This window comes from Ascidiella aspersa, chromosome 4 (assembly GCF_963924565.1).
Source record: "Ascidiella aspersa chromosome 4, kaAscAspe10.2, whole genome shotgun sequence".
In the NCBI taxonomy this organism is placed as follows: domain Eukaryota; kingdom Metazoa; phylum Chordata; class Ascidiacea; order Phlebobranchia; family Ascidiidae; genus Ascidiella; species Ascidiella aspersa.
The window spans coordinates 21,237,353-21,250,178 of NC_139450.1; the positions used below are offsets into that span (position 1 = coordinate 21,237,353).

General features: G+C 39.0%; 1 non-coding gene across 1 annotated transcript; it reads left to right on the top strand.

The window, feature by feature from the left end:
* Positions 1–2,712: 2,712 nt before the first annotated feature.
* Positions 2,713–2,787, top strand: Trnaa-ggc (transfer RNA alanine (anticodon GGC)). Its single transcript has one exon. It is a non-coding gene; the product is annotated as a tRNA-Ala (tRNA).
* Positions 2,788–12,826: the final 10,039 nt, after the last annotated feature.

Sequence of the window (12,826 nt, forward strand, 5' to 3'; positions counted from 1 at the left end):
TCCTTGACAGCGGATAAATCAAACATATAGAACTTTAGAAAATAATGAATTAAAAAAATATATATATATGATTAATAAAAACAAAACGTGTAAATCTAAAAAAAATGATAATTTTATGAATTAAAATTTTATATAAAAAATTAATTTAATTTGCTGCACAAACGAAGCTGGGGGGGGAAATAAAAAGATCTGCAAACAAGTTAAGAAATATTTACGTTCTTTCCCATCACTTTTAAGGGGAACACACAATAAAACCTAAAAAGCAACAATACCTAAAGCAGAAAAATCTATAAACCCGTAGTATTAATACCAATGGCATAATAAAACCAAATACGCAGATTACTGCCCACTACAGAATAAGATCAAAATCGTCTGAAAAAGACTTAAATCTGTCAAAATACGTCCCAAACTCGTCGTAATATTGCCTAAATGGTCAAAATAACGCCTGAAACTGTAGGGAGAGGTATGGGTCGATTGGGCGCAAAACGAGGTTAGTGTGAACCAATCTAATACGTATGCTAGCTGTAACCTGTAAGGCAAGGAAATGTAATTTTAAATATAGGCTACATTGTATTAGGCCAGATGTGGGACCAGTGACTCGAAAGCTTTTTTCCTCTTTTCATGTAAAATAGATATTTGAAGATTTGAGGCAAAAAAGTAAAATTATGACATCGAATAGAAAGTGTATTTTGTTCTAAAATCGAGAACAGGGTTTCTTAATCGTGGCCCTCGGCCCCCTTGGGGGCCACAGAGAGGTCATTGGGGGGCCACGGGTATAACTTCCTAACTAGGTCGTTTGCAAAACCCAAATACACAAGTGTCTTTATTTATAAAATTTGCTTGTTAACTTAAATTTGTGATTTTAATTATGACCTTTCTTGTAACGTATTGTAACTTATTTTCCTGACACGTTCTTTGATTTAATCACAAGTAGGGATGTTCAAAGTAGAATATTGTATCCTTTTATTACGTTTTATCGCGAAGTTTTACGCCTAATTGTACGTTTGAGAGTGGCAAGATTGTATAAAGGCCTGTCGCTATGGTGAAGCAATTACTGTGCTGTTTTATATATGTAGCCATGTGGTGCGTCGTCAGCGTTTTTTTGGGCAGCCAATTACTTGACGATAACCTTCGTCTAATCTTTAAGTTTCCGTCAAATGCTATTGGGCAAGCAACTAACTTGTAATGCCAAGTGCAGAGATTTCCCAATTTCCCTAAAGAGTTTGCAAAAGAACATTCCATCATGAAACGCGCAAGGCATGCTACGAATTACTTAAGGTCAAATTTTAGGCCAATATTCAGCTAGGTTATGCACAGCGCATTTGGCAAATAATAGTAAAACGCATTAATAAAATATAAATCTAGGAATCATCTCGGGGAATGTAGTGACAGAACAGATTCGAATACCAAAAATACCGCAGCGGAGTCCAAAAACAAGCTTTGGAATGACTAACTAAGTTAGTTTAATTTAAAATGACTGATGCGTTAAATATTATTAGAAGTAGGTGCAAAAATTCATCTTTTATCTTCTTACATTTTGAGTTAAATGCTGTGGTATGTTGGAGGGTAGATTAAACTTCACGTTACGACATTTAAATCCTATTTTACGACGCAAATAAAACCGGCAGATGCAAAAACGTCAAGCCGTCGAATCAGAAAGGTTGTCGCAATCAGGGCCGCGCCTCACATGCACTACCAAAACATGCGAGTACAACTCTTTACTCCTACCAATGGACCACCGAGGCACTCTCGCGCTCGCCGCCTGCCTCTTGACTAACTCGCTCTTGCTACAAAGATGTTTTATAGTATGCTTCAAATGGGCATAATCGACGTTCTTCTAGTCCAGGGGTCAGCAAACGTCGGGCCGCAGCCTAAATGTTGGCCTTTTAGCCCTTTTTAGTGGGTTGCGAGCTATTGTTGGTAGTTGGTTTTATCTTGTAGTTGTGGGCCGCGTGAAAGCTGTAGATTTGTTATACTGTATAATGTTGGTTTGACAGTAAAACTTTTTATATTGGCTCATTGATGCATGACAGGGCTTCCAGGTCATGGCCTCCCTAAATCGGAATGCAATTTTTCGCAAATACGGCATCGGTTGCATCAGCAAAGCTATTTTTTAAGGAACTGTGTCGAATCATTGGTCAGGGGCGGAATGCGTAAATCTAAGAATGTTTGTCGTTTTTAAAAGAAGCCTTTCGCAGTCATACAGGCATAACTATGTTATTGTGTTGTGGCAAGTCACGTATAAGTTTTCAACTAGTTTTACGCAACACACATTCAGGGGTTGGATGTTACGTTTACCATTTGGCGTAGCTTTTTAGGTTAGCGTTAACGCAAGACGACAGACGTGAAGCGTATGACGTAAGATGCGACTATAGTTGCCACTGGGCAGACACCTTAGTAGAATTTTTGTCTTATTTTGAACATTGTTCTGCCGATGATGTTATTCCACTTCGAACTTATGGCTGTAGTCAATATTGAGCACACAAAAACGACCTGCACATTTATTAGAATAACGACATTTATTAAGATAAGTTTGACAAAACAGTAAATTGTTCTGCCAAATAGCGTGAATGGCTGCACACAAAACAATATAAATTTGAGTAAAACACAAAAATTAATACAGCTTGTATTACCCCTTCATTATGAAGTTGCTTGTACTAACAGATCGAGCAAGCTTGGCGTATGGTTGTTTCTCGACTCGTTGCCTTCTGAGCCTGCATAGCTCAGTTGGTAGAGCGACGGTCCCGGCTTGACCGGAGGTCGTGAGTTCGAACCTCACTGCAGGCTAGTTGTTTTTCTGGTCTGCTCTGCTTGCATCATTGATCGACAGATTTGGTGAGTCTGCAATGGCTTTTCGGTGAGCTTGTATATCTTGTTTATTTATATGTGCCGAAAATTTATTTTCGGGGCATATATTTTTTTGCCATTAAATGTTTTAGACCGATTTTGTCCGATCTTCGTAGAAAAAGTATAGATCGTAGAATTATCAAATTTTGAGACAAGTGGTATGTAGGTGTGCATAAGAGGTTAATGATTCTGCACCCCTAGGGGCCTTCGATTGGCGACCTAATCGCTTTAGTCTCTGTAGCTATCGACTACCATCTAGCGGTGGTAAAACTTTAAAACAGAATTCAGTCATATTCGCTTGCTTTGTTCAGCTTGCGAAGCGACTAGACGCCTGCTGCGCTTTATTGGCCCGCGGTGCGACTTCCATTGTGCACGTAGATCGTCTTAGAAATTCATTGGCAAAAGTACCATCTTACGAGAATGATTAAATTGCTTTGTTAGCTAGCCAAAATGTAATAATAAAACTGTACGCATTATCTACGTAAATTCTATTTATCAAATATATGTTTCGATCATTCCCCAAATACCTCGCCGTATTTAAACCCCTTTCGCATCTAAGCCATAAGTTAAGTGGGGAAATTTTTTACCCAAATCTGGTACAGCTTGCAGAAACAGGTTAAGGAAACTGTAGATGTAGAACAGGGGTCGGCAACCTTTTTGTAGTCGCGGACCAAAACCAAACTCAGAAAGGTCTCTGCGGGCCGCACAAAATGTTAACTAAGAATTATGTTATTAAAATGTTAAAACTCCCGTGAATCAGGTGGACCTCGGCTCTTTTTTGCGCCTAAAAACGTGTTTAATTACATTTAAGGAGGCAGTAATAAAGTATTGGCACAAAGCGCGAATAAAATGCGTTTGTTTGGTTTAAAATCCGAGTCCACACATCATCATCCATACAACTACTGAAAAGTGTAATAAAACTACTTTAAGGAAACGCAATAACAATAGTTAATCTAGTTGAGTGTTTGTCAACCTTTCAAAGTCCGGGCACAGCTGGCGAGCAAAGCGAGCGCGATTTTATTTTGGTATAACGCCATGTTTTGATTAGCCTACATTGCCGACAATAAAAAATAAAAAAAAATACTAAAAAATATATGTCCAATATTTGTGAATACGTTTTCCGTTTGTCCGCGACGCACTTGGCAGTCTTCCACGGCACAACACTAAAGAAGCGCTAATCTTGATTTCAAAAGACAGCGTCAAAACGTAAACAAACCGAATGGAGAAGGATCATTCGCGCGAAGCGCGAAACTTTTTCGCACTTACGTAGTTAAAATAGTTAAAAAGTATTTGAAATGGAATCGTGCCTAGTTTGTCAAAGAGGCGGCGGGCCGGATGAATTTCATCGGATCCGGCCCGCGAGCCGTAGATTGTCGACCCCTGATGTAGAACATGCAACGAATGTATTAAACCACTAACAATAGTGAAATAAATAATATTTGAAAGTTCAACTGGAACGGCCCACTAACACAAATTTTTATTTAAAAAAATCAAATAAAAAAAATATACCCCCGACAAAAAACTCGGGTTTTCCTAAAAATATGGTAGATGATATCATCCAGAAGGAGTACCTGGAAAGAACGTTTCGGTCCACCGAAAAAAGAAGAAAGAAAAGCAAAGGATACAACAGTTTGGCCCTCCCAGTTTCCCAAAATACTAAGGCTGTCGGTTAAAGAAAGGAAATTAATACCTCCAACAACTATAATGTATAAAAACCCACAAACACTCGGGAGTAATTTTCACAAATTATCGCCGTTTGGCTTTTAACAGCCAAAATATTGAGGATGAAAAGTCGGGTCCATGTGGAAAACGTGCTTTGTGTGGCAATTATGGAAAATATAAAATTTCAATGGTTAACACTTCCAAAAAGCTGTACACCCCACAAGGATTTATCAGACTCAAACGCAATCTAACGTGCGCTAACTACGGTATTTATGTCGCGACATGTGAATTATGTAAAAACCAGTATGTCGGCCAAACAAAAAATAAATTTTCGACCAGATGGACTGCACATAGAAACCACTGGAAAAAGTTTGACATTTCAGGTAATAACGACCAAGCTGCCCTCCTGCGACATTACGCCAAACATCACAGCAATGTACTGGAAAAAAAACCTCCAATACACGAATGTTACAATGTAACATTTGTTGCACAACCCGAAATGGCACAGCTGGACTTTCACGAAGATATTTGGTTAAATAAAATAGGAGTTACTATAAATATTCAGCATATTATAACACCTACTATTAAATAATCCTTAACCTCCCGTTTTTATCTCTTTTCATTGACCTACTTTTTGCGCGACCTCATAATTTCTTTGCGATTTCTTGGCGGTGTTTTGCTTCAGGCATTGCGATTCCCTTTTATTATAGCTGTTTTTCCTTTTTCTTTTGCAATTTTAACTTCACTATTGGTTTACACCTGGACTGTACTGTATTGTAATTCTGTTATTGGTATTTTAAACTTGCTAATAGTTTATATTCATATATAACTTCGGTGTTTTCGTTGTGTTTACAGTTATTAGCAGAACTGATGATGCGTTCTTGCGTAACTATATAGTATTCTGCTTTTGTTGAATAAAGTTGTTTTAGATCTCTTTTACAACCTTTGTGGTTTTGTTTGGATCAATTTTTGTATTGCTATTATATATACATAGGCGTAGCCAGGGGGGCCTGAGGGGCCATGGTCCCCCAAAAAAATTATAAATATTTTACTCTTAATACTTTGTTTTTTAGCATTTGTGAGCAGTACCACAACAGTTGATCACAGGCATGCCACATTGCCACACCTTCAAATGTCATGCACTGTTACGTTACAAACGATGTAGTTAATATTACATTTGCTATAAATTCATGTGGTTTTACTACTTAAAAGCCATTTTTTGCTGTTTGAATGGTTTTCTTGGAAATGGAGTATTGCGTTAACACTCAGTCAGTTGCTGCTAGAAACGGTTTGCTAACATTGTTATTGTGTTCGTTACGGCGGTTAATACAATGACAAAAGCTAAACAAAAAGTTCAATTTTTTGGCCCCCAAAAAATTTTTCGGCTGGCTACGCCACTGTATATATATAATATTTTTTGAGGTATTAATAAATAAACAGATTTTTACTTAACCACAACAAATTAAAAAAGCTTTATTGTACCTTTCCAAATGCAAACCGCTTGCAAACACTTCTACAACATCCATATTATTCAACACAAAACCAGATAACAAGTAGTCACCCAACGGCAAGTGAGGCAACAAAAAGAAAATATTATCTCTTAAATCCTGACAAGTTATCCACAACTTGGTTCTCGCAGAAACTTAACTAGCATCGAAAGCTTGACGTTTTGACGCATTTAACGAATAAGTAAAAATAAAAATCAACTTGTCAATAAACCATTGTTTAAGTTGTTTGTGACATCACAATTTCTCCTTAAACGGATAACATTTGACATTTGACATACTGGAAGTATCAAACACTAGACGAAATACCCGGCGTTGCCCGGGTTAAATAGAATATTTACCGGTTATTCGTAAGATCTTCGTAAAAGACATAAATAATGCAAACATATTTTTTTAAAGTCATAACAAATTTGCTTATGCCTGAACGTTTGAACTGAGTGTCACTAAATAGAAATTTCAAATCATGTGATGTGTTTCAAAGCATTTCATATCGCGTGGTTAAAGTCGGTTATCCTAATGCTCTGATTGTACAATATATTCAATAAGTATTGCAATATGAAGCGGGTCTGTGCGCCACTTTGAATTAAAAATGCAATCTAAAGCTGGGTATCTTCTGCTGAAAGTACAATTTCCCACGCCTTTCTCTGTGTTGTACTCCAGTTGACCTCTACATTGTTTGTAAAGTGTTTCTTTTTGACCGTAATGGAATCTAAACAAAAAAAAGTAGCTTTGCCACCAGTGAGGTTTGAACTCACGACCCTTGGTTCACGAGACCATACACATCGAAATACCCGGCATTTTGTCAATTGAGAAATACCATTTGTCAATCATCACAATTTCTCCTTATCTTGCCACACAAACACACACACATCTCACAAACTTTCTCTTTTATTATGTAGACAAGATATACAAGCTCACCGCTATTTGGCAGAACAATTTACTGTTTTGTCAAACTTATCTTAATAAATGTCGTTATTATGTGCGAGTCGTTTTTGTGTGCTCAATATTGACTACAGCCATGAGTCCGAAGTGGAATAATATCATCGGCAGAACAATGTTCAAAATAAGACAAAAAATCTACTAAGGTGTCTGCCCAGTGGCAACTAGTCGCATCTTACGTCATACGCTTCACGTCTATATTCTTGCGTTAACGCTAACCTAAAAAGCTACGCCAAATGGTAAACGTAACATCCAACCCCTGAATGTGTGTTGCGTAAAACTAGTTGAAAACTTATACGTGACTTGCCACAACTCAATAACATAGTTATGCCTGTATGACTGCAAAAGGCCTCTTTTAAAAACGACAAACATTCTTAGATTTACGCATTCCGCCCCTAACCAATGATTCGACACAGTTCCTTACAAAAATAGCTTTACTAATGCAACCGATGTCGTTTTTGCGAAAAATTGCATTCCGATTTCGGGAGGCCATGACCTGGAAGACCTGTCATGCATCAATGAGCCAATATAAAAAGTTTTACAGTCAAACCAGCATTATATAGTATAACAAATCTACAGCTTTCACGCGGCCCACAACTACAAGATAAAACCAAATACCAACAATAGCTCACAACCCACTAAAAAAGGCTAAAGGGCCAACACTTAGGCTGCGGCCCGACGTTTGCTGACCCCTGGACTAGAAAAGTTTGCTGACCCCTGGACTAGAAGAACGTCGATTATGCCCATTTGAAGCATACTATGAAACATCTTTGTAGCAACAGCGAGTTAGTCAAGAGGCAGGCGGCGAGCGCGAGAGTGCCTCGGTGGTCCATTGGTAAGAGTAAAGAATTGTACTCGCATGTGAGGCGCGGCCCTGATTGCGGCAACCTTCTGATTCGACGGATGGTATTACAGCGTTCATTAGGCGTTGGCGCTTAAGATCCACAAGCAGAGCGTGTGCCTTTAGAAAATTGCAGCCAAGCAATGGTCGAGCAACGTCGGCCAAAACGAATTTCCCGAAAGCAAAAAACAGCGATATCGAACGGGGCAAAACGCTAATCTCAGCGCCCTTATCGTTGAGCGATCCCACACAAAAAAGCCGTAGCAGCTAAACAAGGTCGGCCTGCCCGTTTTCCTGGGAGAATGAACAATTGGGAAATGCCGATGAGCCTTCTCTTTAAACCGTCGATGATTAAAACAAATTGTGCCTGGTATGTCTTGCTCGGGATGTTTGACTTTGCAGTTTAGAAATTGTAAGTTGCAAGGTGTCCCTCGAGCTGCAGAAATAAGGCATCGGCCTGCTGCGCCCTATTACAATTAAAATATATTTCATATAAAAAATAATTTAATTTGCTGCACAAACGAAGCTCCTGACGACGATAAGTGGGGCAATAAAGAGAACAAACATAGAACCTGTAAACCACAAATGTTTTAACTTATGTTTTTAACGCTTCGCGCGTATATTCTTCATTTTATAGCAGGGGTGGGCAATTAATTATTTTTGACCGCGGGCCGCACAAGAAACTTAACATGTAGTGGCAGAATAAGTCAACAATAGGATCTCAAATACACGCAATATAACGTCATATACTCTGACGGTATAAATAAATAAGCTAACGAACTTGAATTACGTTTATAGAGTTGTTTGAAAATGTAAAGTTAAAGTCAAATTTAAAGAAGCATCAAGACGCGAAAAATTGCGACTACATTTGTTTCAAAATGTAAACTTTAGTTTAAATTTAAAGGGGGGTGTGACGCATCGTGTGTGTACATTATTATGTACATTGCTTGATATATTAGCGATTATCAAGTTGTGGGGGGCATAGACCCAAAAGTTTTGATTAAAATACGTAAAAATTTCGCACAAAAAACTTTTTGAGGCTTAAGTTACCCAAGTGTTACTTGCGGTACAACGGCCATATTGCAAAGACGATATAAATCAGGGGAAACACACAAAATGTTTTCTCATAGAAAACATTTTTTCCATTCACATTCAGAACATAATCACACTGTCCTCGTTTCTCCACAACTGTGAATGGGCCATTCCACTGGAGAAGCAACTTGTTCAGCAGCAGTAGAGCTATCGCCTACTTCCATTCGTCGTGGTTTGGCCTTTTTGTTATAATACCTCTTGTATCTCTCTCTTGAGCTCTTCTTTGGCCAGTGACAGAGTCGTCCCAATGTTTTTTCTTAGATTAATAACATACTGGTAGCTTGACCTCCCTTTCGTATCCGTGTCTGGTTAGTCCACATTTCCTTTAGTACCGCGAACCGTCCTCCCGTAAATAGTTAAATTGGTCAAAATCCCGTGGATTCTTGAGGAACTTCGCGATATGCAAACAACAAAGCACCTATAAATCTGTTCCATTGTTTTGGCTGGTCACAACACAGCCTTTTGAGCATTTTCTTTAGAGTCCCGTTAAATTTTTCTACAACCCATTACGCATAGGCTGATAGGGACCTGTCGTCAGATGCTTAATCATTAGAAGACGGTTCACTTCTTGCATACACTCCAAAACAAATTGAGTCCCTAAGTCGCTCAACACTTCGTCAGGAATTCTCAATCGACTATACATGTCGACCAGTGCCTCTGCCACGGTTTCAGCCGTTTATATTTCTCAGCGTTTTCGCCTCCGAGTATCACGTCGCGTAATCCACCAACGTAAGTATGTATCTCTGTCCTATTCACTGGGAGGATGCATAGGGCCAATGAGATCCACAGCAACTCGCCGGATGCAGAGAGACCCTTATCACATTGCCTTTTTCCGCCGTCCTCTGATAAATGTAGCACGATCGACAAAATCGCTTTACGTCTTCACGCATGCCAGACGAAAAGAAGTTCCTTCAAATACTATCGAGTGATTTTTTAATACCCATATGCCCGGTCATAATGGAATCATGGGCAACCTTAATAACGCTTTCTTTTAGATCAAGGGTCTCAAACTCAAAATGCTCTGAGGGCCAAATGGGCACGTGTAAAATACCCAAGGGCCGCAATTCACGATGAAATGTCACAATAAAACGATAACACAAATATAAACACAATAAAAGATAAACACAAGTAGGTTGATGAATTAGGCTAGTTGTTTTTTGTTCTGGCTACTTAACTGGCAGCGTTTTTCATGAACAAGGAACTCGATATTGGGCTTCAACTTGTCAGCAGAAACCAATCGCAGAGTTGCTTGCAGGTGCTCATCAGTGATACGTGACCTTAGCACAGTCTTGTTGATCTTCATCGATGAAAAAAATTGCTCACATACGTATGTGCTTCCAAACATTGCAATAATTCTTGCTGCAGCAGAGACTAACTTCGGAAACCTTTCTCGTGAAAGAAATCTATAAAATTCGTAAATTTCTACCTCTGCATACTTTTGCTTCAGGATAGTATCACATTGAAGTTCCACCAACTCCATTTGCAACTCCTCGGCTACATTGTCAATTTCTATAGCAAATGGCGTTGAAAAAAGTCGAAACTGCGGCTCTAATACTTCAAATTCTGCAAAGCGCACGTCAAATTGCTGAATTAAATTAGACAACAAATCTGTATATTCTCTCATGCATTCAGCCTCAACTTTTCCTAAAGACTTCAGAGTTGAGAAATGAGCCAAATTCTCCTCACCCAACTGCTTCAACCATAAACGTAGTTTGACTTTGAACGATTTCACATGGTCATACATCTGTGTAATAATTTGTTTTTTACCTTGAAGCTTCAAGTTTAATTCATTCAAATGATGTGTAATATCTGTTAGGAAAGCAAGATTGCATTGAAAAGTAGCATCAGCCAACAAAGGAACTGCCATGTTTTTCATTTTCATAAATGAAGCGATTTCATTTCTGAGTGCAAAGAAACGCTTCAAAACATTTCCACGACTCAGCCACCTGACCTCAGTATAATAAAGTAGTTCACCGTACTCAGAGTCCATATCTGCAAGAAATGATTTAAACTGCCTGTGGTTCAACCCCCGAGATCGTATAAAGTTGACTGTTTTAACAACAACATCCATGACCTCCTTCATTTGTAGGCTTTTACTACAAAGGGCTTCTTGGTGTAAAATGCAGTGTACACTAGCGAAGCTGATTCTTTCGGTTTCAAGACTGTTTAGTTTGTTTTTCACAAATCCAACTACACCCACATTGCTAGAACGCATTGCCGGTGCACCGTCTGTGGCCAAACATACAAGCCTATCCCATGGCAAGCCATGTTTCTCGAAGCACTTTTCCAAGGCTTGAAATATATCTCGTCCAGTTGTAGTACCCTTCAATGGTATTAATTCCAGAAACTCTTCCGTCAGATTTAGAATGCAGTCTACACCCCTGATAAACACAGCACATTGTGCGGTGTCTGACACATCTGTGCTCTCATCAAGGGCAATCGAAAATGCTTCGAAGTCCTTTGCGGTCGCAACTAATTGTTTCTCCACATTTGCAGCTAAATCTGTGACCCTACTTGCAACTGTATTTGGGGATAAGCTTATACCTTCAAACAGTTTTTTTTTACCTGGACATAAAATGTCACTTGCTTTCACAAGGCATTCTTTTATGAACAAACCCTCCGTAAAGGGCCGTGATGACTTTGCTATCATTTCACTGATAACAAAACTCGCTTTTACAGAATCTTCTTTGGACTGATTAATATTTGCAAAGAAACTTCTTTGTTTGCAAAATGCTGACTTCAGATGTTTAACTTTTTCTTCTCTTACTTTTCCCTCGTAAGCATCATATTTATCGCGGTGCATTGTATCGAAGTGCCGGCGCATATTATACTCCTTCATAACAGCTATCTTTTGCTGGCAAATAAGGCAATGACAAATATCTCTGACCGCGGTGACAAAATATAACTCCTCCCACTTATCTTGAAAAACTCTTCTTTCGTCTGTGATTTTTCTCTTTTTCGAAGCAGAAGACATGTCTAATTTGGCTTTTGAAACTATAGCAATTTATTCTGACAAGGCTAGCCTACACCTCGACAATCAAATTGAACGATGACCAATTCCACTAACACCTGACTGGTGCAATTTACAATGGTATTGTGACAACTGTTCAGATGTGAATAGGCAATGTGACGTAATAGTAGATATTTTACCGCATAAATGGTAGCGTTTAAAGGAGATGTGATAGTGAAGTTTAATGAGTTGTTTCAGGTTTTTAGAGCAATTTTAGAGTGAATTCTAACTTCTCAAATTTAAAAAAAAAGATATGTGACACTTAAATATTGTGAAGAACTTGGAAATCCAAAATTTCAACGCGGGCCGCACAAAATGTTCTAGCGGGCCGCATGCGGCCCGCGGGCCGCGTGTTTGAGACCCTTGTTTTAGATTATACTTGGCACAACAAGTTGTTTCATCCATTCTCCTCTGCTGTGTTTCGGGTATTGAAATATTCTTATAGCAGTCCGTCTTCTTCTATAAATTCGGTTGCTTCTTCCCTCTTAACCACTACGTCCGCTGCCTCCTTTAGTTTAACAATTGACATGTCTTCTCTCTGAGCTCTTTCGAATTCGGCCTCGTCCGTCACAGGCCATTCATTGTCAGTATTATACCTTTGACAATTTTCACGCTGACACACGTCCTGGGCCAACTCACGGTTGTGTGCAGTCTGGAACTGCTTAGCAACCCTGGGTATAACTACAGAGACTCCAAGGACTTCGGTGGCTGTTCCTTTCGGTAAGTCGATAACTCTTTAGGACACGACTTTAGAAATTGCTATTTGACGAATAGCTCACTCACATCGACCCAGTTCAAAGTTGCGCCCGATAGCTTTACCTACTTCTGCAGGTAATTCTGAGACGCACCGCAAACTGGGAAGGACCTTTTCGGGTTTTGAACTGGGAAACTTACTACGGTTACTTCTTCGTTTAAATCGTAAAAGTTCAG